The sequence below is a fragment of the Sparus aurata genome, chromosome 13 (assembly GCF_900880675.1).
Source record: "Sparus aurata chromosome 13, fSpaAur1.1, whole genome shotgun sequence".
Lineage (NCBI taxonomy): Eukaryota > Metazoa > Chordata > Actinopteri > Spariformes > Sparidae > Sparus > Sparus aurata.
In genome coordinates this window covers 28,291,916-28,319,295 of record NC_044199.1, presented here as the reverse complement: position 1 = coordinate 28,319,295, position 27,380 = coordinate 28,291,916, and the positions used below count along the sequence as shown (strand labels likewise).

Here is a 27,380-nt window from a genome sequence, read left to right as displayed (position 1 = left end):
GAAAAGGGTGTAAAGAATAAAGCGTCCGCATGTTTGTGGCCGCTGATGTTTTCCCGTGTAATAAATCACAGTGCAGGCAGAACACACTCGATGGTAATGAGATTCTTTTCATTCATCGCGATAATCTGTTCCGGTTTGTCCGGGTGGCTGCTGATGACTGGAAGTCACATAAGTCGACCTGTTGAACCACTTGGAAGATAATGTGCAGATAAGTGGGTGGCAACAGGTGATAATGCCTTTAAAACAAAGGCACAACTGTAAAGCCTGGATTAGTTGTTGTGTGAGCGACTTGGCGATATACTTTATAGTAAATAAATCATGGCACGTCATGTGGGGCAAATGAAGCATTTTGTGGGTAATGCCCACATTTTCGGTTCTATTTTCAGATCACAGGTGGATACTGGGGATTTAGGTTTTGATTTATGTATTTGAATGTCTCATCTCATTTGATACAACCATAAAAGCAGGTCAGTAAGTAGTGACTTCCTTTTTCAGATGTGGGTGAACTTATCTTCTAAGTTCTCCATAGCTGTTTATTTTATAAAACTCAAAAGATTAACCTGCTTCGGATCTCAAACAAATACTACGCAGAGAATTTAAAAGGCATATTTGGATTTCGAAAGCTCCTTTGTTGCTTTTTATTGAAACAGGGACCTGAATTGGGCTTTAATGCATCAACAACCAGTGGATTTGATAGCCTGAATAGTCTCCCCTTTTAATGCATCCATCTAGTCTATTGTAATGAATCACATGAATACATGACCTGCAGCTGTTACTGCCGCAGACAACCTGCTATTAAGTGCAGTAAAACCAGCTTGATCGACTGACACACAGATGGAAACACACATTAAATTGCAAATTCATTTATTTCATATTCGCTCGTTGAAAGTGAACATGGCTTCATAGAGACAAAATAGTTATTAGCTTGAAATTTAGATCCATTTATAAAACATTTCACATGCAAAAGAAATACGCAGAAAATGCCCCCCAAAAAAGGCGGTTCAGCTATACGTGGCACTTGATTTATTGCTTAATACTGGCGTTATAACAGATGAATTATTAACTGCAAACATGTATTGGGATGAAAACGTCAATTAATTTAGAAAACATTCCAAACCTATATCATGAACACATACATTTATTGACAGTTTATGAGCTCGTGTCTTGTGGGTGGTAAACTGAAAGAACTGGAAAACCGATAAAAAACAGACGTGAAACTCTTTACATCCTGACACCAGACCTCACTTTGACTGTATGTGCCTGTAATGTGCTTGTGAGCGCATATTTGCCCGATTCCCAGAGGCCGCATCTTTTTCAGTTTCAGTCATAGTTCCTTAACAGACAGACGGGCATCGCGCTTTCTTCTTCCTTCCCTCTGCAGCTCCAGAGGTGGAGGGAACCAGGACGACTGTTGATCCTCGAGATTGTTACCCTAGCAGAAAAAAGGACAAACACATTTCTGCTTTATCATACAGATATTTGTGGTACACATCTTAGGCGCTCGGGGGGTGGTGTCTTGATAATTTCAGTTCAAATGCATCTCATTGTGCCTGAGATGTGTTTGGTCTGTTTGGTAGCCAAACGCGACCGAGCAACAGGAGCGCGCCTGTTTGTTCCAGTTACTTTGACACAACTGTACACACATTACATTACACATGCGGCAGTTATTTTAAGCAGTGCGGCGGGTTTCATTGCACCATCTGAAAAAAGACAGATGGGGAAAAAAAACTTTGAGGGAAGTCACAAGGAAGTAAAAAAGGACTTGATCCAAAATAACAATGGGTGAGAAAGTGGAAATACCACAAAACTGAGAGCAAATTTTGTTAATTGCTGTTTTCGGTTGCTGGACGGAGCAAAACTACGTGGTAACCACCAAAAGCAAACAATGGCACGGAGTACAGCACCATACAGAAAAGAAAAGAAAAGAAAAGAAAAGAAAAGAAAAGAAAAGAAAACCCTTAATCTATATCTTACCTTACTCTACTCTGTTTTGGTGGCATATTAGGTTGGCACTGTGCCAGTACTATATAACCTGATGAATACAAATATCACTTTAATTTGTGGGATATGTTAATAATATGTCACCCCTAAATTCTACTGTTGGGATGTCTTTGATGAATTGATGAGTTGATTTGAGTTTATGGCACTTGCTCATGGTTTCGTGTGTGTTATCAGGAGGCCAGGGTCGAAACGACGGCCAGCGCACGTCTCAGTTTGATCCAAGAGCGGGTGAAAGTGGTGATATAACAGTCCGGCCATAATGACTTGTGCGATTAGGTATCAAAGTTCAGTAGTGAATTAAGACAAACAAGCAAAGTCATTTTGAAAACACCCGCATGATCCAGAAAGTTTGAATTACGTGGAAGCACCCGTGTCGCCCAAAGTCAAGCCATCTGAATGAGATCACAAGGAAAATATGGTGAGGCACTGCAGGAAGGGACAAAATCAAGACCTAAGAAAATATCGGAAAAAGATATTAACATTTCCTGAATTTTAGCTCCATGTTATCACTTTCTGGGGAACTAGTCGGGTCTCATTTGAAAGGTGCCGGTTTCCAGCACAGATTAATTGCTGATATTGTTTTTTCTTAATGAACTATCACCAAGTAGATGATCAGTTACAAAACACTGCTACATAAACATGAACTCATTATTTGAATTTGTTTTATAAAGAAGCTTCTATAAATAATATCATATTGTTCCTGAGAAACAATCACCTTGCACAGTTCTAGTAAAATGGTAAAATGGTAAGTGGACTTGCTTTTCTACAGCGCTTTTCCAGCCCACTAACCAGTCAGAGCACTTTACATCACTTGACACATTCACTCACTCACTCACACACACACATTCACACTCTAATGGCCAACACTGCCATGCAAAACTGCCAGCTGCTCATTAGGAGCAATTTGGGGTTCAGCATCTCGCTCAAGGTAGCCCGGGGGAGTCTGGGATTCGGACCTTCTCATTACTGGACAAACCAATCTGCAGCCTGAGCTACAGCCATTGAAGTGTGACAACGTTAAAACAGAAATAGTAACATTTTAATGGCAAAATCAATTGTGAAATAAAAAAAACATTATGGCCATCTTTATCTGAGATTAGTCGTGAACTTCTGATTGTCACAGTGGAAAAATTAAACCTGATCCGTTCAAAGTAGTTTACCCATGATTCCTCCTCTGTAAATATTTGATGTGAATACATAACAGGTGAGGCGCCTGTATAGTAAACTCAGCAGGTGAAGTGAACAGGTGCTGGTCATGGTGTAAACTTAAACAAGGTGGTAAAATAACAAAATGAGTGTATGCTCTGCTCCGAATACGTTAACCTGCTGCTTTAACCAACAACAGCTGGTTGTATGATGATTACTGCCTTTTACGTTTACACTTTATCTTGTGCACATGTTTAGGCTGTTTATTCAATAAAAGATCTGAGTTTTGACTCAAATAAAGCGCACATGGCAGAATCTAAAAGCTAAAAAAAAATATACTTAGATGGGTCAGGTAAGGCGTAGCGATGCATTTAAAGTCTATTGTTATGTCTTTTTGTCATTAGTAGTTTATTTAAACTGATAGACACTGGCAGTGAATCAACAAAACAAAGTTTTTGCTTTTGTTGCCTGTGGGGTAGATTTTAGGTTGGAAAGTAATCTCATCCGTTGCTGTGTGACGATATTCAAACCCAAGACTCCGTGTTTCTTCAAGTTGCAATGTGCAAGAATTCTCCACATGTCCAAATATTCTCTTGACCAATAGGGAGCAGCATATTGCTAGAGTAACAGCTAACTGCCGCTAACTATAGCGGCTGTTAGCTAGTTGGCTCTGTAAGCTTTGCACCCAGCAGTCCGGACTGGGAGCTCAGAGCACCAAGAGAAGGACACAGGCGCTTTGGACGGGACAGGGCTAGCTGGTTAGCATGCTAACTTCAGTAGATATCTCTGCAACACAACGTCAAATCTGTTATTTCTTCAAATTCTGTTACTAAGTTAATTTTTGAATGTTGCATTAAAAAGAAATTGCATTTTGCATCTTTGAGGCGGATCCATTTTATCAGATGGAGATATTCTGGATGTGTTGGGCCACATACAGGCAGTGATGTGATGCATTGCACGGGGTTGCATTTCATTCAGACTTCCTCAAAATGTAGCCCAGCATATCTGGTATCTTTGGGGATTTGTCCTTGCATAATCGTATATTATCATTTGCATATCAACGTTAAAAAGAAAATTCAGTCTTTCATGACAGGAGTTCCTAAAATGCCCAGATATAGTCTGATAAAAGAAGAGGTGTGGCAGGTGGGTGGAGATACCGAACCCTCAACGCACAACTGTTCTACCCTTCCCCACCTTACAAAAATGACATGGCAGTGAAAACACCTAACTTATCAAAACCACATAGAGGACTGTGAAGAGAGGGAGGAAGAACAATGTGTGTGTGTGTGTGTGTGTGTGTGTGTGTGTGTGTGTAATGTAGGGGGGGAAACAGAGAGAGATATCTCTGGTGCTTTCCATCTGGTGAGTGTAAACAGTTTACTTGACATGAGCTCACTTTAATGATACTCCACACCGAGACTGGCGATAGTTGTGAAACGACTGAAAATGTACTACGAAATTACTTCCCCTGAAGTCACACACACACACACACACACACACAAACACACATATACACAGTAACCAGCAAGCCGCATTGGTATTTCCCTGAGTTTTTGACTCTCGTGACACTGACTGATATCACTCAAAATTTTGAAAACACTGTGGTTGATACTTTAATTGCACACAATGCAGCAGTAATCTTGTGGCAAAATTCCAATTCTCGTACCATAATTTGGCCACACCAGACAATATGTGTGTGAGTATGTGTACTGAATTTTTCTTTTTTCTCTTTCTTTTATTTTTCAGATATATTTTTTGTTTGTTTGTTTTGTCTTTTGTTTTTATCTTATACAAACATGTCTGTTTTACTGAGACAAGATATATTGACATTTTTTTGGAAACTATAATCTTTTCATTTTTATTTCATTGTATGTATGAGTATGTTGTTTGGTGTCATGTCCAAAATGGTTCCATGATGAAGGGGCATTAACATGTCAAACTCCAAAATGTGTTTATAAATGTAATTTCCGACTTTGTCATGTGAATTGTTATACTTTTATACTACAAGTTTACAATGTAATGCCAACTGGATTACAATTCTTTGAAACATAATGAGGAAATGTTAACAAATGTACTGCACATCTATGAAATGTTCACTAACAACATACAGTACTTCATTTGTCCTCCACCTTTATATCCGATCTCGCAACCCAACATCCATTCGTGGTGACTCTCATATTGTTCAACCTAATTATGTTTATGTTTAGGCAGAACTTTGGTTAAGGTTTGTTTTAGAACGTTCATTTACATTTAATCAAAACCACAATCTTGGCTGGACTCAACAGCCACAGACTGGACTCAGGATAAACCTCAGACTCATAAAACATGGTATAAATTTACATTATGGAAACTTTGAAACCCAGTAGTACTGGAGTTGGACACATACAGTGTTAAGGTAACTATATGTCAAGACATCTTTTCCTGTGTCAGTTTATAGGTGCTATTTGTAAGAAAAGCTGATTTTGAGACTCATTCCCAACTCGTGGCTGGAATAAGACAAGAAGCCAAGGTTGCCATTTAGAGATTACCATATTTTTATAAATATTTGCAGCTCTTTCAATGCAGCAAAAATCCTTATTTCAATGGTGGCAGACAAGCTGATATGTCTGCAGATAAAAGTGCCTAACCAGATCCCACTCTGAGCTTTTGAATGCGGCGTAGTGAAAATGTAAAGGAACAAAAGACATAAAAATAATTCACTTTCACTTCAAGTTCATTATCATTTCATAACCAAACTGTACAGAGGTTGGCGTCATGACCTATGACCTGTAGTCAGGGAGGCTTTACTTTGGAGCTGGAAGGAATGTGTGTAGGTCAGATAGTCATCATCCTTCTTGTTAAATGTGCTCTGCTTCGGCTTCAGTGCGGGAGTATCATGGCGTTACATATGAATCTTTTTGTCAGTATTTTTCCTTGCAATCACGTCTGAGCTTGTTCGTCAGATGCAGTGTACGGGAGGTGCAACCAGATGAAGATCAGCAACAATGTACCTTAAAAACAGGTCTATTTTTATCTGTTTCTCTTGTCTGGTGTGTGCAAATGTGTAAATGTGTAAAAATAAAACTCCACCATGACTTCCCCTGCTTTTGGTTGAAAATAGATGAATAAAGTTTGTGCTCATCACAATTCTACCTTTGTATGTTCCCATTTGAAACTTGTTTTTATATTTTCAAGTTGTAAAATGCTTCATTGAGCATGTTTGTGTTATCAATGTAAGTAAAAAATCAAATGTTTTCAAAATATGTTTTTATGTTTTTTTTGTGTTTTTGGGTCCATTACGCTGATACAATATGTCAAAGCGAAAAAAATAATTGGCCGGGTCATATAGGGGTTGGTGTTCTGAAAAAAACACATACCAAACACTGTTGTGTTTTTTTTAACATCAAACTTTTGCATTTTCATGTTTGTATGTCTTGGAGAGCTTCAGGGCAGTTTGATTGGGACTAGAACCACATTTTCAAGGGGACATACTTGATACAGTACGTACTAATATTAATCAGAAAAATGAAGCAAACTTAGGAAAGGAAAGCAGGAAAAGATTCAAAATAATTGCTTCAAAGTTGGACTGAACAGACGACTTGTCTTCTTAATCTGATCACTGTACACTGTCTCACAAGGTCAACACTCAACCTTGTCTGTCAAAAATGGAGGCCCCCGAGAGCTCAACACACTGCAGCTTAAGAAAACAGATGCAGACAGACAAATCATGTGCAAATTAAGAAAGCGCCACAAAGAGCTTTTACTGCCGAGCATATTAGTAGCAGTAACGCATCTAATGAAAGCAGGCACAAAAGGTAGAGACAAAACATAATTAGGTGAACTTTTACTGCAACTGCCACCGTTGGAAACTTTTCAGTCAGGTTTGCTTCTTGAGGGAAGAACTATAAAAGAGTTCCCACAGTTTCTGCAGTCAGTTTTGCTTATTTTGTGTTGCTGTTATTATTAATTTTAAAATAATATTTATATTATGCTTCGTATTTCCCTTCCTGAAGCTCTTGGTGTGATTCAAAGTTATTGAAATTCTGTGAAATAAAAATATGAGAAGAGTGAAAAAATTTAATTAATAAAATTAAATTAATTAAATTTAATAATAAAAACAAACAATTTCAAAGAAAATAACATGACATAGATTCAATATGAAATGGGTTTTATAGCGAACTGTGCTGCTCTCAGAGCTTTTGGATATTTAACATAAAAAACCAGCAGAGAAGAGAAGAGACAGGTTAAATAGCGGATGTAGTGTCATTTGATTCCTCAAGCTCACAGCACTCTCCCGCCACTTTATCAAAATGGGGTTGGGCCCTTGTTTGACACTCTCAGACAGGAAATGAGGTCATCTTGTGCTGAGAAACAGTTGTTTTTAAATATTCCGTCTGAGAGAGTAAACTGTCTTTCACGTCAAAACCACAGACTGTCAGTTACACTTAAATTTCCATTGTCAGGCGTCCTGTAATTATTCAAATGTTGGTTGTCAATGAAGGCTAATGGATGAGATTCTGATTCTGACACAAGTGCATATTTAAGGCATGACTTAATTTATTCTGGCAGCCGAGCCACCAGGATAAACTGTGCGCAGTAAATCTGTCTACAAACTACTGATGCCTTCAAATTTGTACGTGTCATAGTTGCCATGTTGCCGTTTCTGCGCTATGTGTCACATCACGCTTACATAACAGGTTTGCGACATGACTTTTTATATCGATAGGTGGAGGGGATGGTGGTGGAGTTATGAGCGAGTAGGCTGCCATCAAAAACTGGTTATTTTTCATTGGAAGTTGCAACATTGCCGCCCATGTTTGTGGCGACCAAGACAGGTACTTCAACCAAAAAAAAAATAATTTCCTAACCCTTTTTCCTGAAGTATTTTTTGTGCCTTACCTGACCAGAACATAAGCACAACATTACTTCAAGACAAGGTTGACAAATTAACCTAAAGAAACGTTAATGTCTCTGGTCAATCTGGTGATTGGGTTGATACGAGCCCCTGATCAGCCAAATCAAGCTAGCTTGCAACTGGGGGGGAGCTTCATAATATCGACATTATTAAACAATGCATATTCTTTAACTGTGTGCAGCGTTTAACCAATGCTTCTATGGCTCATGTGCAATCTAACAGTCTTATATCAGCTTACTGAGCACGTTTTACACCATAAAGTATGCATTTTTATTCTGCTTCCGCCTTCTACAATACTAGGATTACAGTAACAGCAAAATATGAAATAAAATGTACTAACGTACTAAGTGACTACGACCTCAGGAGGCTCTTTTAAATGTGAGAATTATTTGGTATCGCCATTGAAGAACTTAAGGGTTAGACTTACAGGGGGTGTGGAGGTGTAGGTACCCCCTAATTAAGACTTCCACACTCATCAAAAGAAGGAAAAACAACAAGACAGGGAGGGTGAAACATTTATATTTAAGTGTGATTTAAAATACCCACCCCAAAACAGGGCCATACCATTTCCAAATCTTTACATAGTGGAATGTCCCTCGTCTGCCTGCTTCACGTCACTCCCACTCCATTTTATGCTACTTTATTCTTCTACTCCACGACAAAATATGAGGCAGAGCTTGTACCTTTTTGCTCCATCACACTGACTTTAATTTTACTTAAGTAGCAGATCAAGATTTTACATACAAAACCGGCCAAAGTTTATAAAAAAGTTTAAATGAGCTCCCTTTCTAGCAGCAAAAGCCTTTAAACGCTGCTATTAGTTAATCATCATTCAGTCACAGGGGTCGGTATAAGTCATTTCACTTTTGATAGTAGATTTTGCTGATAGTACTTCTGGAAATGCATTTAAGTGAGACCTTGAGCGCAGAACTTTTAATTTGCAATTATGTATTTTTTAACTATAGTTCTGTGAATTCTAAAAAGTTTTTCACCACTACTGTATTGCTGTCATTGAATAGAATACCAATTCTGGAGGATCCATCATAAAAAAGATCAGAATAGAAAGGCTAAATAAACATGGGCGTATTGGTGTTCTGCCTGTGCCACAGTGATACCAACAGCGCTCCAGGTCTAACTGGGACGAGCCAAACATAATAAACATGACACGAGACAGTGAACCACAGGTGGACTTTCAGGTTTGGAGAAATCATGTCTGGTATAATTAGATGTCAGTGAAAGCTCTGTGGCTTGACACATTCAGTACATACCAACCAACCAACCAACCCACCAACCATCATGCCAAATCTTGTAAAACAAATGTTGATCCAGGATGTCACCTTGCGCCTCGCCCAGCTTTTAAAAGTATGAGAATATTTTCACTCCACGGACAAGTTAGACTTCAATCTAAGGCTTGTTGTGACTTCAGGTGACAGTTGCAGTTTTTTTAAGTCGAGGCATCAATCCCACTTGGTAAAATTAGGGAAAAGGTAAATGTTTCGGTTGAATGAACTACTTACATGAAATAATTCCCACTGACCGTTGCTTTCACATAGGAAATAAAGGCTTGCGTTTGACCCAACCAACAGCCTTGACCTCCTGCTTACGTGGACTTTTGACAGTCATTATACTTCATTCATTCTCTGCTGCCATTGGTGTTGTCCCTTTGCTGGAAATGCGTGGAGTGGAGGAGAGTAGACCGGTTGTTTCTCTCTTTCTTTTTTTTTTTTTTTTTACACTTTTAGGATTAAAAGGCAGATTTATCTTCACTCTCACTTCTCAGCCTGTCTGTGCTCCACTGTAATGCACTATAATTCTCTCTTATCGGCCTGCTGAATGGTAGGGGAATTACTTTGCCTTTGTGAATGTACAGAGGAGAGATCGGAAAAAGAGACAAAGAACGAAATGGAGGCTCCGACGAGTGCTACTTTGGTGAGACATGAAATTAAACACAGACACGGACCCCTCAGAGCTGGCTGTTGATCACTATCTTCCAGCTAATGTGCAGTAAAGTGTTCTGGCTGCTTAGAAGCAAAATAAATTAACTTATTAAATTAAGATACAAATGATCCTGCAACCAAACTTGCAAATAATGTGGGGCGAAATTTGCTTCTCTTGATGTGTGACCACAGAAAGCTTGTTAGCATTAGCTAGCCTGTACATTTTTTAAAAAATTATATTTTTTAAGAGATGAATCGTACTTTTTCTAGATCTAACTTCCTCATGGGACCTGCAGGTTGATCCACGGCCTTACAACACTGTTTTCTAACAACCTGACAGAAGAGCGGTTTGTGGGTGTCAGTTGGAGTAAAAGTGAAAAGGAAGAAGTGGAAGGCTTCTCAAGGGGGAAACTGCTCTTGGGTGTGTCGGCCTGTAAATTTACATATCCGTCTGCTGCCTGCTGCTGTCATTACTTGAATGATTCTGCTACTTTCCCGGGATAAATAAACCTGAAAACACAATGCCTCATAATTCATAACAAGGTTCCCTCACAGGTGAACTGCAGGAGAGGACGCAAGGTGTGCTGAGGATGGCAACTTATGTTCTATATCTTTTAATCAAGTGAAGCACTTTGCACTCTGGTTTGACAGGTGCTCCTAAAATTAAGTTTGGTATTATTATACGAAAAGATATTGCCGCATTTTCTGGTTTATTGCAATGAAACAATGGTTCAGTCACGAACACTGTCGTCATGGGTTTGAACATTTATCACAACAAATGGAATACAGTTGTGCTCGGCTCTGATAAGTTCCCTGAGCCAAAAAGGGAGCACAATGCAGAACGACCCCCAGGGTGAGGAAGACTCAGCCAAAAGGAAGACGATACTTATAAAGTGATATCGCTGTTTTTGTAATCTTGAGCCCTGATATGACTCTACTTAAAAAACAGAGGTGGAGGCCAGGGTGGTGGCTGCGAGCCTTCCAGCAGCAGCAGTGTTTGGCAGCTTTTCAGTCAGAGTGGTTATGAGTAAACGGACCGACTCGTGGTGAGAATAGCTGTGATTGGTGTGTAACGATGTTTCAATCGGCAGGCTGTCAGCTGATTATGGCTGGGGCGTATGACTTAATGCATATGACCACCGCCGAGCTTCCTTTTTATTCTCCATGGCACACCCACAAAAACTGGAACTACAATGCACACGTTTCTGAAAACTCGAAGCCGAGTATCACAAACAAAACCCCAGACAGCCGCTCGTATAGAACGCCTGGAAAACATTTGTGTAAAACTACAAGCACAAAGGAGGACATGGCTTGTGGTGGAGCGTTTCATTTAGCAGATTTGCGGGGTTTTGACAAAAATTATGAGCCGTTTTCAGTTTTTTGTTCAGATGTTCGATAAATTGAGCAGTTTCAGGACATGTTCAACCGAATGGGAAAAAATTGTCTGCTGAATGAATACAAATACCTCAAAAACAATGGTGTAACATATTGTAACACTATCGGGTGTTGCTGTGCTTCATTAGGCGTTGTGTCATGAGTCACACTAATCTGGAGAAGTGTGGAAGATACAAATAGAGACTGCCAGCTCACACTGCCTTTATGATTTTATGACTCAACTAATTTATCTCAGCGTCTAAAATAAACCACCTGAACCAAAATTATTTGGTCCAGGTATGTTTTAATGACTCAGATTGCAAGGCAACAATGGCTCGAAGCAGTACAGTCATTACCACGTGAATCCCTCCCCGCTCACAGCTGGAGTTGTCCCAGGTTGTTGGAGTCAAATAAGTGATATCAGTTAAAAACAGTGGTGCAATGTAACTAATTACTATCAAGAGTACAAGTACTGTACTTATTACAAATCCTAGGCACATGTAATTTGCTTGATTGTTTTTATTTCATCATACAAATTTTATTTTAGAGCACAAGCTTTAGCTACTAGATACTTTGCAGATTTCTGTACCCTTCCTGTCTAGTTTAAACCAGGCATCTCAAGATGTGTTGATGTTGAGTTTTTCTGACAAACCAAAATATGACGCGATCCTTTAAGCGTTGAGAAAGTTTGCCTTCTTCTTAAGCTTAACAATCTGTTCAAAAAGCCACTTGGGTTAGCCATTTTTCTCTGAGGCCATGACACAACCAAATCGCCAGACTAAATGTTAACAAACTGCAAAATCACATGTAAGTAATAATCTTTACTTTTCTTTATGTTGCAACTTTACATTTCTTTAGGTTCAGTTGTATATTTCTCTCTTGTCACACACTGTGATTACGCTCTGGTTAGGTTTAGGCACAACAAAAACGCTTGGTTAGGGTTAGAAAAAACATGTTTATGTTTGGTCGCTACTAACACGGCTGGAAATGGTTTGCTGAAACATTTTATCCTGGCGAGATGCCATTCTACAAACATACAGTCATCTTATGGAATACGATGCACTGCTGGAGATTAAACCCCCTCAAGTATATGAAGTTGTTAACATTAGAGCAACCTTAAACATCTACGGCAGTGAAATGCAACACACACTTTAATGCAGCAGTAATGTCAATTTAATGAGATAATAGACTATGTTTAAACTTTAATTACCTGTTGCTGATAATACCCACATGTTTTTACTCACGTAAGGTTTTGAACGCAGGACTTTAACTTATAATCAAGTATTTTTACTGTGAGGTGTTAGTACTTTTAGTGAGGTAAAGATGGCTCTGGGTACTTTTTTCCACCACTGTCTGGTATACACTTGCTAACTGAAAGACAGGATGCCAGACGAAATTAGCTTTAGGGATTCATACCTGTCAACATTAAGAGGGCAGACTGAGTGCAGGGACGAATGACACACATCAGGCAGGGTCACCGCTGCCACTGTATTGGGTTTCTGGGTAACACGACGCACATCCCCAGACACAGAGGCACTCCTATTTGATTTGTATCACTATAAAATTAAATAAAAGATTAGCGGGATACTGGCAGGTTTGGCTTTATGACCTCAGGATATTTGACTTTACACTTCATGTGAGATTGAGTAAACTGCAAATGTTTTTTATCCATCCCAGCAGACAAATCGTCAGCTAACTGACTTGCTGACAGCCCCACTGTACTTCTGCACTTTGCTCATGCTGGAGCAGTTCTGGAGAAAAGTCTGGCAAGTTGTTAACTCACTGTCAATCTGAGATAGAGACAATGACAGGAAGCAGAATGAGAGCAGGACACCGATTGGAGGGCTTATCTCGGTCATCCATGCTATGATTTCTTCACCCGTCTCCCGAAGAAAGATTCTGATCTCATGTAGGTCATATAAAGTGTCAAATTTTGACTGTTTCATAACCAGTTATAAACTCCCCCGAGGACGTTTGATAAAAGCAAGTTTCACGTTATCACTCAGTTATTTACTAGATCAATAAATCTGAAGCATCACGCTACACAGACTGATACTATCTGATGTTGAGTTATAGATGAATCATCCATCAATACGTGATTAATCGAGTCTGTGGGATGAGTTCGGTATCTGGCTGCGTGTGAGGGCTTGAAGGCGAGAGACTGATTAAATTTATACATGTTTGTGGATATGTTTCTGTCTGTGTGAGTATCTGTGGGTGTGTCTCTGACAGTGATACGGAGTGTGTGTGTGTGTGTGTGCGTGTGTGTGTGTGTGTGTGTGTGAGAGAGAGAGACACAGTGAAACAAGCACTGGTGATTAGCCTGCTGATTTACGGGAAATGCCAGCGCTGTCTCTGAAAAGAGGTTATAAAGAGCTTGTGGACACTGCAGCGCTCTGCAGGAAGTCTTAACTCTTGTCTCGCAGCAATGAAACCTTCTTGTGTTTTATGTTTTAGATGTTCAACATGTCTTTTTTGACACTGCCAGGTCATATGAAAACAAAACAGAAGGATGCACTGATAAAGGTACCTGTTAAAAATCCAGATCAACCTGCAGACTGATGCCCTTCAATTAAAAAAACACAGTTAAGTTAGATTTTGTTCATTTTAAATATCATATTTTTTTTATATATAGTCACGGTCCTTGGTGCTAATGTACGCTTGGGCCCGCTGGAATTGGTTTAAAAGTTGTTTGCAGCATGGCGCTTGTGTTCACAGAGCGGTAATGAGGAAGAGGGAGACCCAGGCAGGTCCAAGAGAAGAAGTCCAGGCCTGATTTTCTTTCCCAGAACACCCGTGTTTCTGTGATTACTCAAACCTGTTTTTTTTAAATGTATTTATTTTTTTATCCCACCTGCATTATCGTAACTCTCTTACATTCAGCACTCGGTAAAAAGCAGTAAAATGTCCCGGGAAGTGGGGGACTGTGCGTTGATATTAACCAGCGATGCATCTACCCCATTCTGTACTCTGCACATTCTTTACTTATTCCACTACAATTAACAAAAAAATAAAGATTCACAATCTTCAAAGCTGTACCTTTATTTTATTTTCAATGTCCCCAAAAACCACAACTTAAAAAGTTGGCTTGAAACATACTTGAATTATTTTTTATTACCTTTTAATTACTTTATAAAATTTACTCTGGTTTGACTTTTTGAATGTCTGTCACATCCTTTGTTAAGGCACTTTATAACTATGTTGAGAAGAGTGCCATACAATTGAAGTTACTTAACACATTATAACAATGTCTACAAAGACACGCACAGTCACAAGATTGAAACTGCGATACTCTTAACAAAGTGTACTAACCCTTAACCCTTGAGATTACAGTTGTAATCGTTTTTTGACAGCAACTCTTCGGAATGTATTATCTTTTTACTGTTCAGTTTTGTTATATTTGGTGTTAAGTAAATTGAGGATTCAACTGGACGTGGTCATGAACGAGGAGACAAACCCCCATGCTGCTCGACAGCATCTTCGTGCCACTGCATGTTAAGAGGCCAACTCATGCGGCAAAAATGTTCATTGTTGTAGGCTATGAAATGCTCCAGTGTACTGAGTATATTTTTTTTGTATGGCATCGTGCAGTTTTGAGCCAATACAAGTGCTGTGATGAATACTGAACACACCTCACTAAAAGAAATCAAACCATTTAAATAAACACTGATAATGTGCTTTGATAGAAAAATGTCAAGCACAGTTGGAAACCAGCACTGGGGTGTAACTTAGCATATATTTACCTTGACTACGTTTGCATTTTGGATACTCTGGCTTTTCTTAAAGGGGCACCATGTAGTTCTGGAAATTAAATACAAACTCAGAATATTAATATTTACAATGTGATTTAGGTAATCATACAAACTCAGAAATATGTACGTATACATTTTTTAAAATTCAATAAACGAGTTGTTCTCAGAGGAAAATCAGGTCCAGAACATTGTTTCGAAGCTAGAAAGGTGGCAGGGTCCGCCAAACATTAACAAAGTAAAACAATATGAAATTGTGTTGTCTTTTGCGGTCAGTTTGTTCATTCGGTTTATTCAGTCATGAGAGTACGTTTTAGTTTATTTTGCTTGTTTGGACGTAAACAATTAAATCAATACAAAATGTTTTCATCTGATTTAAATTCCTCCCCCAAAACTACACAGTGCCCCTTTAAGTATTTTAGTTTTTGGCAATGTATCCTTCTACTCCACCAAACAAGACTCTGCTACAATTATTTGTCAGCTATAGTTGCAAGTTACTTCTCAGATTAAGATTTTATGCACTAGACAAACGAGGATCTCATGAAACATTGTTTCAGATTACAAAACTCACAATATATGAAATAGTTTGAAAGATCTACACCTGGACTTGTTAAAACAGCACAATGCTATATGCTTTATGTACACGTGAATGCATCAGTAGTATTAATCCAATATAATATTTAATACTATAACACTCACAACCTGAATAAAATGCTGGCAGTTAACATTTCTGCAGTTAACCATGGAATCAATAAACATTAACAATAAATGTTTATGAGCTGGCTTTCATGTAAGGAGGGGAAGGGGAAGGTGCAGGCGGTGACGAATGTCTAGACTCTAATTAAAACTTTTTGATGTGAAACCACTGGATATTTTAAATGAGATGTTGGGATGTTTTCTGGCCGTGTTTATGTTGCAAAACTAGGTATTTCAAGACAAAATGTGATCTTTTCCTAACCCTAACCAGGTGTTTTTAGTGCCTAAACCTAACCAGAGCCTAAACAGTGTTGTCACAACATAGACTTGAAAATTGAACATAAAGTAACGTTAAGTAAGTTTGCAGAAAAGCTGGCATTGCCAACATTTACTCTGTGGATTGTGAGCTGTCACGGTGGTGGCATTACACCTGGACGACAAGGCTGCTACTCTAGTGACTACATCTTGAGGCTGCTTTTCTCTGAGTCAACATTTGTATATGTGACACCGGTGGAATCTCCAGCTGCACTGAAACACGATCTTTCCCTAACCTTTACAGAGAGGTTTCTGTGCCTGAGACCTAACCTGACCATACGCACAACACTTTATAAAAACTGAGCCTAAAATAACACAAAGAAAATTCATTTCAGCAGAGCCTTGGAAGGCAGACACACACTCCAAACATTTATTCTAGTGATTGGATTGCACAGGGACCTTTTTTTCCCTTTTTTTTCTCCAATGCATGACCTCTGTTCGTAATATTGTATTTCCTCAGCATTTAATTTTTATGTTTACCTAAGTAGAGGATCTTAGTACTGAACACCGCACCACCACTGCTGGAAACAACAGAGTTGGAGACGTTTATTCATTCTTGTTTAACGTCATCAAAATCCGTTTAACTGTGATACTTCTCTAAACAGGAGCTGCCTGTTTGCCAAAAATCCAGTGATGTGTGAGAGCATCCGTGTGTGTGTGTGTGTGTGTGTGTGTGTGTGTGTGTGTGTGTGTGTGTGTGTTTGTGTGTGTGTGTGGGTGTGGGAGTGTAAGATAGATGTAGGCGGGAGAGAGAGAGACAGAGAGAGAAGGAGGGACTGTAGGTCAGCTGACTTTCTGGAAAGACCAAAGCCATGTTTCTGGCTGCTTACTGGGGCAAAGTTGCAATGCATATTGGTTAGATTTCTTAGCTTTTCTTGGCGTGTGCGTGTGCACGTGCGTGTGTGTGTGTGTGTGTGTGTGTGTCCTGGCATGGGTCCGTCTGTAGGAAATTAGAGAAAGAGAGAAAAAGAAAGAAGAGGAGAACTTTGGTAGAGTCAGCTGATTTACTGGAAAGTCCAAAACTCTGTCTATTACTTACACACAAACAAACACACACACACACGCTCCTTCACACACATAAACACGTGCGCGCGCACACACACACACACACACACACACACACATGGAGGGGTTAGATGGCACTCATCTGCACAGTGGCACAGTACTCATAAAACCACACCAGGCAGCAAAAAAAAAACCTGTCAAACTGGGCTGCAGTTTGATTTTCATACGGCACAAACCACATGCAAATCCATATCAGCGCAATAATGGTTGTAAAATAACAACTTGTAATCACAAAAAACACCTCATGAGGGCTACAAGTTGTAACTCTGTGTTGGTCACATCACATGATCAACACAGAATAACACCTCAGACTTAATCTTCTCATGACATTCACTCCCTGCAGGACTCCCTGTCAGCTAAAAATACATAACTGACATTTTGGTGTTTTCCTGCCTCGCACATGAACACCTGAACATATTTCATGAACACTGACTGAAGTGTCTGTGCATGTATGTGTGACTGTAAAACTTCTTTCTTCCTGAAAAACATGCATGTGTTCCTGAAATCTTTATCTCGTGCCCTCACACTTCTGACTTAAAAAATTGTGACATTTTTGTCATAAATCTTCTTGCTGAGCGTATGAGTACAAAACAAAGGCCCTTTTTTGACCATTTTTATTTATTACTACCTCAAAAAGTTTTATCAGAGTGGCAACTGCCAACACCACAGAAAAACACATATCACGGTAATATTGGAGACATGAAAGCAGACAGAACTGAAGCCAGGCTGAGTTGATGCAGTCAGCCATCATTTTCCAGGAGATTTCGCACACAGTGCATTCTAAAAATGAGGTTTATATGGACCAATCTAAATGCTGATGGTTTTATTATTCTATAGCCATTAATATTGTGCAATCAATGTTTATTTAACACTGACGGCTGTGGCTCAGCAGAAGCGTCTTGTTATCAGAAGTGCGATTCCCCTGGTATCCACAAAGTGCTTCAACTGCTTACAACTTGTAAAGTAATGGGGTTGTAAAATAATGATCCCAGCCCATAAGATGCTGCACCTCTTTGCTCAGATTTTTTAAGCCTTGTGTCACCGTGCCGCTGGTGTCATGACGCTAAACTCCAACATCTGCACACTACAAAAACACTGGGAAATCTCAGGAATGCTTGCTGGGTGCACGGCCACATCCACCCACATTTTCCGGGGGAACCTACATCAATTACACTACCGTGCTCACTCAAAGTTACATCATAAATAAGATGCCTCGGGGGTTCAATGTTAATATCTATCGGCCTGAACAATGTCATAGGCCAGGACCTGCTGTAAATATTCAGCAAAGAGCATGGAGATCACGCAAGTAAGTGAATTAAGGTGATTAATGTCTGTTCTGGGGAAATTCTCGATCTTGGCTGCTGAACAGGAATTCCTGACCTTCCTGAACTCCTAGAAGAGCCAAGAACAACCCTTCAGCCAACACCAATAACTACAGAGCTACAGGTGTTATACAGTATATGTGTCAGAGTGTATGTAGGTATATGTGTCACAGTATATCTTGGTACTGAAGGTTATCTAAGCCAACAGATCCCTGCTGCGGTCGACAGCACTGTAAACAGGAATGGGCTGCAGCCATTCCAACAGCTGACATGCTGTTTGTTTTATCAGACAGGAAACACTTGAAACATCACCAAAACCTCCAAGTGAATGTCTTAACTTCTTCTTCTGTTATGGTTTTAATGTTGCTGTGCAATGAGTTTACGTTTATTTGCAACATCAGTTTAATTCTGATATAAGAACTGGGTCAACATATGCAGAGGTCTTAACAGAAGACAATGTGCAGCGCCGATCTTATATAACTGATGTGTTTCTGACATTAAAATGGCTTCAAAAACATAAAACAGTCTGTGTCTGAGTCAGTGTCAGTGAATCCATGCCCCAGTAACCTGATGCGACCCGTTGATGGCAATACCTTTGTTCTGCCCTGCCATCTGCTGTGGGTGTGGCCACATGCAGGTGAGGCAGCTGCAAAGCCATAGCAACAAACAACAAGAGCGGAAAACAGGAAGAAAACAACAAGCGGGGATGCTAAACATGCAGGCTGAATGACCTGTTCAAGAACATACCACAGATATTTATTTTGATTTACAAAAGTCATTTTCTAAAACTCGGGATACTTGCCAGGTGTTTATTATTTCCTTGCCTGACATCTTCGTTGTGTTAACCTTCTCTATCTGTGGCCTACTAAAATCACTAGCAAACACCCAGCTCAGTCAACAGAATAAAATGTTGGCACTTAACGTCTCTGCAAACCACAGATACATCCAATGTATTTACCATTTTTATATGCTCACTAGCCGACTTTCACCTCTGCGGGCAACCGCAGTTTGACACTCTAGGGCAGGCATGTCCAAACTATTCCACGAAGGGCCGTGTGGCTGCAGGTTTTTGTTCCAACCAGTCAAAAAAACACAGTTTGACCAATCAACTTTCTGAAGACTGATATCAGTTGATTAAATGAGTCAGGTCTGGTGTACTGCTGTTTGGTTGAAAAGAAAACCTGCAGCCACATCGGCCCTTTGTGGAAAAGTTTGGACATGGCTGCTCTAGGGAGATTTCCAGCTGTTTTTATAGCGACCAAAGCCAGGTATGTTTCATGGTAGGGTCGATTAGGGTTAGAAAACTTACCCTAACCCTCTCCAGCCATTTTTGTGGGCACCAAAACAAGTACTTTAAACCAAACCCTGCTGTTTTCCTAACCCTAACCAACTCAACTCAACTCAACTTAACTCAACTTTATTTATAAAGCAATTTAATCAGCCATAGCTGGGACAAAGTGCTGTACATGAAAAGAAATAGAACATAAAACATAAAAACATAGGAGACAAAATAAAAACAAAAAAAATAAAATAAAAAACAACAAAAAAGTGGTTCTTGTGCCTAAACCTAACCAGACTGTTAGCATAGCTTTCAGACAAACTTAAATTTTAAAATGGACCTCAAGAAACAAAAAATTTAAATGAAAAAAGTTTATTTTGCCAGCTTTAACACCATCTGCCTACCACAAGTGTCAATGTTACTCACAGAGTCATACTTTGTCTCATAGCACAATTTCCAACCAATACAGAGAATTTAAATAATGTAAAAATGCATTTTCTATTTCTAGCTGCTGCAAAACAATTCCACAAGAAAAAATTTGGCTAGGCTAAACATATGTCCAATAAAGGCACACGACTAAAAATATCCCCAAATGTGATGACACTGTTGCCTCATGCTGAGGTCACGAGACGAGACCGCAAGACCCAAAACTCCCACCTGTGAGAGGCAGCGGTCGTGCATGCAGGTTAAAAATTTCAGGTCTGAGTGATCAACTCATGTGCCAAATATCCCACCTACAGATTTCCCAACTCTGCAATCCCCAGATAAGAGAAATAAAACTGCTCAAACACATGACGCAATAAAAGGAAAAGAAAAAAACAACTGCTGAGTCAAGAGCTTTACAGCCTCACTGACAGGCTCTCGGCCCTGCTACAAACTGGAGGCTCGATTTCTTATAAATCACGTGACTTGTTAGAAGCATGTGTGACGATGCGTCGTCTGACCAGGAGGTGGTGCTGCTCACAGGAGGGAGACAGGGCATTTCTAAGAAACCGGCCTTGAGTTGGGAAATCCATTCTGGGTTTATAACTTCCACCTCCCCTCCCTGCAAACACATCCTGGCTGAGCTGCAAAGCCTTTTACAGTCGCAGCTTTGTGGGGAGGCACTGTTCGCAAAACATGAAGGCATTTCCAAAAAACGACCTGAATGTCATTGTGATGGTTGTTTTCTCATGAGGAGACTGAATCGGCAGTTTGTGCTCTATGAATTGCTTGTTTTGTGAGAAGTACACAGTGCAGAGTAGCTGACGGATGCCAGTTTCATTCTTGTCTTTGAAACTTAGATCAAATCCTAATGGCAAGGGTGGGGTCCACTGCATGACGACTTTGAATGTGTTAGATAAGTTGTCAGTCAGACAGTAACAGTTCTTTTGTTTGTTTGTTTAAGTTTGTTGAGCATGATGACGCACTCAAAACCTATTTGGACATTTGCTCTTGCTGCAGGGTCCCACTTACATACAGCATTATTGAGGATTTTCGTCATGTCACGGAGCTTGTCTGGACTTTCAGCACAAGAAAACATAAGACATCATGTCCAGTAAGTGTAGACTGTGCTATAAATCTATCAACACGCCAAATAAAAAATGCTTTTTGCTGTTGATGCAAAGGTCTAGGCTCTTTGACAGTAAATCTCTGTACTTTTAACTCATTTTTCACTTAGACATTTCTCCAAACCTTAAATATCAATAAGAATGATCAGATATTGTGCTTTTATGTTCAGGGGAATGCTGTCTGTTCTAGGCTCTTGTGCCCTCAGTCAGTCCAGGGTTTGTTACTCTTACAGCCTGACGAATCAGAGAGCGAACGCTTGAGTTTGTGGCCCTGCTGGAATGTGAAATCATGGCGTGCGCTACAGTCATTCATGGTGAGAGTCGAGAGTGTTAAAGTGTCACACCACATAAACAGGCTTCGTACGTGAGTATGCACTAACCACAACTGCGCAGGGTTGCAGCAGTGTTCTGGAGTACACAAACTGACGGTTATCGTACCTTATCCACCGTCATGAATTCTACCACATTTGTGTTATTGAACTGAGAACAGACAACACTACTGCTCTAAATTGTCATTCTGAGGTCATCACTGATTGCACAGTGTAATAGCTGTAACAAAAAAAAACAAAAACAAAAACATGACACCACGATGCCAGGCCACCGGACCGTATTCTTCCCACAAAAATTGAAAGTCGTTTTATGGCACGAAGAAAGCTATGCCATTCCATTGTGCAACCAAAACAGGAAGAGCCATTGTTTTTGCCTGGTGGATTTTCCTGAGGTCATGGTGGAAGAAACAAGAATCACTGGGGAAACTCTACATTGAGAAAAAAAAAAAAAGATGAGCGCGAGTGAAAGAAACCGAGATGAAACAATAGTGACTGGACGGGTCATATTCACTTGATGGAGAGCGCTCCAGTGTTGTGACAAAGTGTGTTCCCTCGCTGGGATGTGTTTCCCCTTCACACCTGGGTTCGATATGGTTCGAAACAGGCATTCTTTCTACCCCATCAATGAGTAACAAAACCTGCCAACTTACTAGTACAACAGAGTGTTTTACTCTGTGGGATTTCTAGGTCAAATTGGGATTCTTGTTGTAAGTTTTTTGCCAGGCTGCTAATAGTAACCATGTTACTAACACTGTCTAGCGACAACAGTAATTCTAGGGGGTCAAGTTTCAAGTCAAGATGTGAATTTGAAATAAAGCTTTTGTTCATCAGCAACAGCAACAGAAATCAAACTCTTTTTTGTTTTCATTCCTTTAATAGTCATTGTGACTGATAAAAACAAATGTGAAATAATGGGATGCTTTCTGAGACAGTTACCTTAGCGTGACAATCTCATACCGTTGAACCCAATCGCAAGGATCAGTTCTTTGAAGATCTTGGGGTAAAAAAAAAAAAAAAAGTGTGGTGCACCTTCACATGTAAGTAATACAATTCTTTATTCAGTCTTTAATGCCACAATTAGACTCACCAAAACTCAAGTCGCAAAGGAAAAAACATAATCCTACATGCTTTTGATGATTTAAAACTCCACAACTAGTATGACCTGTCTCTGCTGCTGTCTATGTGAATGAATCTGTGGCAGCCTTTTATCTCTTTTGCTCGCTGATGATAACTGATAACAGCAGCAAAACAGATTCCTTGGAAGCAAGGCTAAGACATACCTTAGATTCAAGCATTCGGAACAGACACCCTGGCCTTGGACTTTTATGTCCTGTTTACTGTGATCTTTGATTGTCTTTTTGTGTAAAGCCTCTGTCTGGCGATGGTATGGGGAAGTCTAAGTTTCTCATATCTTGTCAGAAATGCTGGTGCAGCAAAGGTTCCAACACCGCTGTTATGTAAAGGCTGCTCGTGATTCAGTTCAAAGTAGATCAAATACCACTGCCCTGGTTTAGAAGAGTCATTTCCTGTTTTTACTGTACTGACTCCAATTTAACGGCTCTGCAGGGCGACTGTGGTAAAAAAAAGTTAGATGACAACTTCTCTCTGGGGGAACTGCTGTGGTCTACCCCTCCCCGCGTACATTCAACACATGCAAATTCCAAAAATGTGTGCGAGCGGGCAACTTCAGTTTAAAGGTGAGTAAAAAAACAAAGAAGGAAGGTAGCCGGTGAGTTATCAACACTGAAACCTTGACACTTCCTTTTTCACATGCCGCCAACACAGTGTGAGCAACAGATAAGGGCATCAAGTTCATGTTGGTTATATTACAGGCTCCGTCGCCATCTAGTGGTTATTAACTAAGCTGGTGTGTTTATCTAAATGTTGCCCAATGGTGCTCTCTAGTGTTCATTTAGGACATGACGCTTTTACTCGGGCACCAACCTTAACTGCATTTACTCTTTACTCTAATAATCCAAACAATGATACAGGAAATATTTAGTTAAATTACTTTAAAAGTGAAATGTGTAGGAATGTTATCTAAAACATCTTTAAAAAACTTAACTAAAACTCAGAGTATCAGCTTGACAATAACAGTTTTTGACTTGACGTCAAAGACGTCTGTGTATCATGTTGAAGAGTTATCTACCGAAGATAGTATGCTAACCAGCTAGCCCCCTGCCAAAGCTCATGTGTTAGCGGTAAAAACAACAACACTATCCAAATTCTCCAAGCTCCCAGTCCAGGCAACTAGCTGCACAGCTAACTAAGCAATCTAGCTTTCTCTGGTGATACGCTGTGCACCTAGTGGCTTGGAGTATGAATTTGCCAGGTTGCAAATTCATACACATCCCACCTTAAAGTATAAGTTAAACGAATATATCATTTTAAAGTACTCATTAAGGAGTTTGGTCAGTGCCAGACTTACTAAATCATGCAAAGCTACAAAGCAGAATAACTATCTAATAAAAAGTCTCACAAAAAATAAAAAAGTCATAAAATCAGATATTATAAGGTGATAAAAATAATATAGAGGTTACAGAATTAAACACACTGTTTCTGCAAAAAAAAACAATAACACTTTTTTTTGGGGGTGTGATTATCGATGTATTTATGTCAAAGCACTATTTCAAGGTTGCAGCTGGTAAAACTGCAGCTACTTAATATACTGCTGTGCATCTTGTGAGTTTTCCCATGCAGATCAGTTAAAAGAAGTACAAACACATCCCATTTCTGCACCTAATGAGTTTTTCACATCTTTCTCCCCAACATGTATTTTTTCCTCCCTCTCTTCCTTCTCTCTCTCTCTTTTCAGTCTGAATCTCTCCACCTCCAACAGTTGCTGGTCCATCATCCATCCTTCCATGACCCTAATGTCTTCTTCTGTCATCCCTCATTCTTCTATTCACCCCACTCCCTCAATCAGTCCCTCAAATATCATTTCAAATCTCCATCCATAACATGCAAAAAGCATCTAAATTCACAACACTTTTGCCGTGGTCTTCGTGAGTCATTGCATCATTGCAACGTCAAATTAACTTGATTAACTCGATAACCAACACTATCAGATACATGTAGTGGAGTAGAAAGCACCATTTTTAAGATAAGAAGTCTTCCTATAAGAAATGGAAAGACTCAAGTAAAGTACAAGTACCTCAAAACTGTACTGAAGTGAAGTTCTTGAGTAAGTGTACTTACTTTCAACCAAGTTGTAGCTAACACATCTGGCTTTGAGCAACATGCTCATTTCACAACACAGAATCAGAAACAATAATCCAAGAAAATAATATCAAATAGCGTGGTGCTATTTTTCTGCATTGTGAATACTTTTACTCAATATCAGTGACTTCCTTTGCTCGAGTAAAGGATGGGAATACTTCTTCCAGCACGTTCATTCTGTTGAGTGTTTGTGCTATTGATATTTTGGAAGGACTGCTCATATTTGACTCAAGTTTAAACCAAATCTGGCCTAATCTTTAACACTGTGCGTATTTTATAAGCTTCATCATCAGTTTTATCATGTTCAAATAAAAATTTGACAACAGACTGTTGTAGCTCCTGTAAAAGTTCGGTAGGGTTTTTTCTTTCATGTTTAGGCTTTTATTCATTTTAGTCATTCCCTCCTCTCAACAATGCTCACTCATTATTCCTGCTGTCAGTTGATCACATCAGCCAGTCATATCAGTCAATTAGCACGTTCAACACCTACATTGTCAAACCTGTCATCTTGCTGCTGTCTTTTCAATTATGAGTCTCCGTCTGCTTTAGTTCAGTCATGCCACCTTGTTGCGTGCCCCCTCCATCCTCTGCATCAGCGCCCCGTCTTCACAAGATGCATCAGTTTTAGCATTTCATCAGACTATCGTTCACAGAAGAGTCATCAGCCACCACCACCAGTGTCTGGACTGCTGCTCAGGGCAGTCACCCTCGATTACAAAACGTCCCTGTCTAAGCCTTTTTGACACAACTCAGGCTGCATTCCACATCGCATACGTATCCTTTTAATTTCATTTTTTGTAAGTACTGCAGCTGCCCTCACTAAGTCCATACGGTTGAATGCAGTATGCATAAATTTGGGCATACTACTCTGTTATCACTTCGGTTCTCTTGCTCGTGCATCTGTTGCAGTTTATAGCATGCAATTCGTCAGAAAAGAAAAAATAGAAATTCACCCAAGAAGATGAGACCAACATCCTTACATTTGTCTATAAGTACACTGCACCTGACACACTAATCCATTCAGAATATACAAGAGATGTAACATTTACACAGTCAGGGCACCATCTTTCAGAAAATCCCCGGTCGGATTTGGAGACATCTAGCGGCTGTGTATGGTGCAGCACCTGTTGACAGCAGCCATTTAAATCAACATGTGAGCAGATTTTTAAGGCCTACGTATTTTTGGTCGGTTATCACAGATTAGGATCTGCAACGCACTTTCAGATTCACATTAAAATAACGACACAGGACGAGGTTTATATTCAGATATTCAGGCTGTATTCATTCATCTTAACATTTTTCATAAGAGTATGAAACCTGGAGCAATGAGTGGCCTGTTTCTGAGTATGCAATGAAAACACGTCATGCCATTATGTAGCCTATATATAAACAGACACGTGTCACCTTATATGCGAGATTTTAAATGTTTCTGTTTCATTTTTGCAGATATAGCTGTTTATATATTTAAGTTAAGTTAAGTTTAGTTAAGTTTAGTTTTTAAATTTTCCAATTTATAGAAACGGAAATAGCCTGGAAGATAGACAGTACATTATCTGAATGTTTTCCAGCTACTGACAAACAAACTAACAAACAAATACAACGTACGTATGTGTGAGACAGTTATATGTCCCAGTATTTAATATAAAAGTTCAAATATAAGATTTTTTTATGGGGGGAAAATTGTAGACATGTTTGGTAAAAAAAACCCAAAACATAATAACCCAGTCAATGACAACAAAAGTGCACACGAGGCTGGCTGCTGTTCAATACACGTTATATTGAAATAAAAAAGAGGCTTTAAAGAAAGAGATATAAAGAAAAATATAAAGAAAAGAGAAAGATGATAGGTAGCTCCTTGCTGCCCATTATATCATCGTTTCCGCCCAGTCACTTTCACTTTGTCATTTTGCTTGATTTCTTGCTACAAAACGAAAAAAAAGCCCCTTAAATACCTACAGAACCTGTAGAATAACCCCATAAATCAGCTTGAAGCATGATTGTACATGGATGATTAGCTGTTTTTCCTTTAAAATCACATTTCAGGAGTCATGAAGCATGAAGCATCACCATTACTGAATCTCCATCCAGGAGGATGCGAGGCGCTATTCAGAGGCTGTAAGGAGAGAAAACTCACCTTTCACCAAGCAGACGTCTCCTTTACTCCTTTTGGAAATTGTGCTCCGAGAATAATCCACTTGTAAAAGGGAGTAAACGACAAATAACCTGAACGAAGGAGCAAACGGTGTGAGAGTGAGCCGGAGCGCTGTGTGCAGTTTCACTTTTACTTCTGCCGATCCTTCAGGCCTAATCTGCAGCGTCGCAGCTGGTCTCAGATCGGGTTACCAGCAGCTGCTGCCCTCTATTAAAGCTTCAGCGTGTGTGTTTACTGAAAAAATGACACAGGAATAATTTCTAACCCGAGAGAGAACGCGCAGATATTCTGTATGTTTGCGTTTTAAAGGCTGTTGGAGGATCTGAAGTGAAGGTGGAATGAAACAGCTGGC

General features: G+C 39.6%; 1 long non-coding RNA gene across 1 annotated transcript; it reads right to left on the bottom strand.

Moving 5' to 3' along the window:
• Positions 1-847: 847 nt before the first annotated feature.
• On the bottom strand, positions 848-27,380 carry LOC115594809 (uncharacterized). Its single transcript, XR_003986559.1, has 2 exons — positions 27,011-27,380; positions 848-1,432 (listed from the first exon to the last, which is right to left on the bottom strand). It is a non-coding gene; the product is annotated as an uncharacterized LOC115594809 (long non-coding RNA).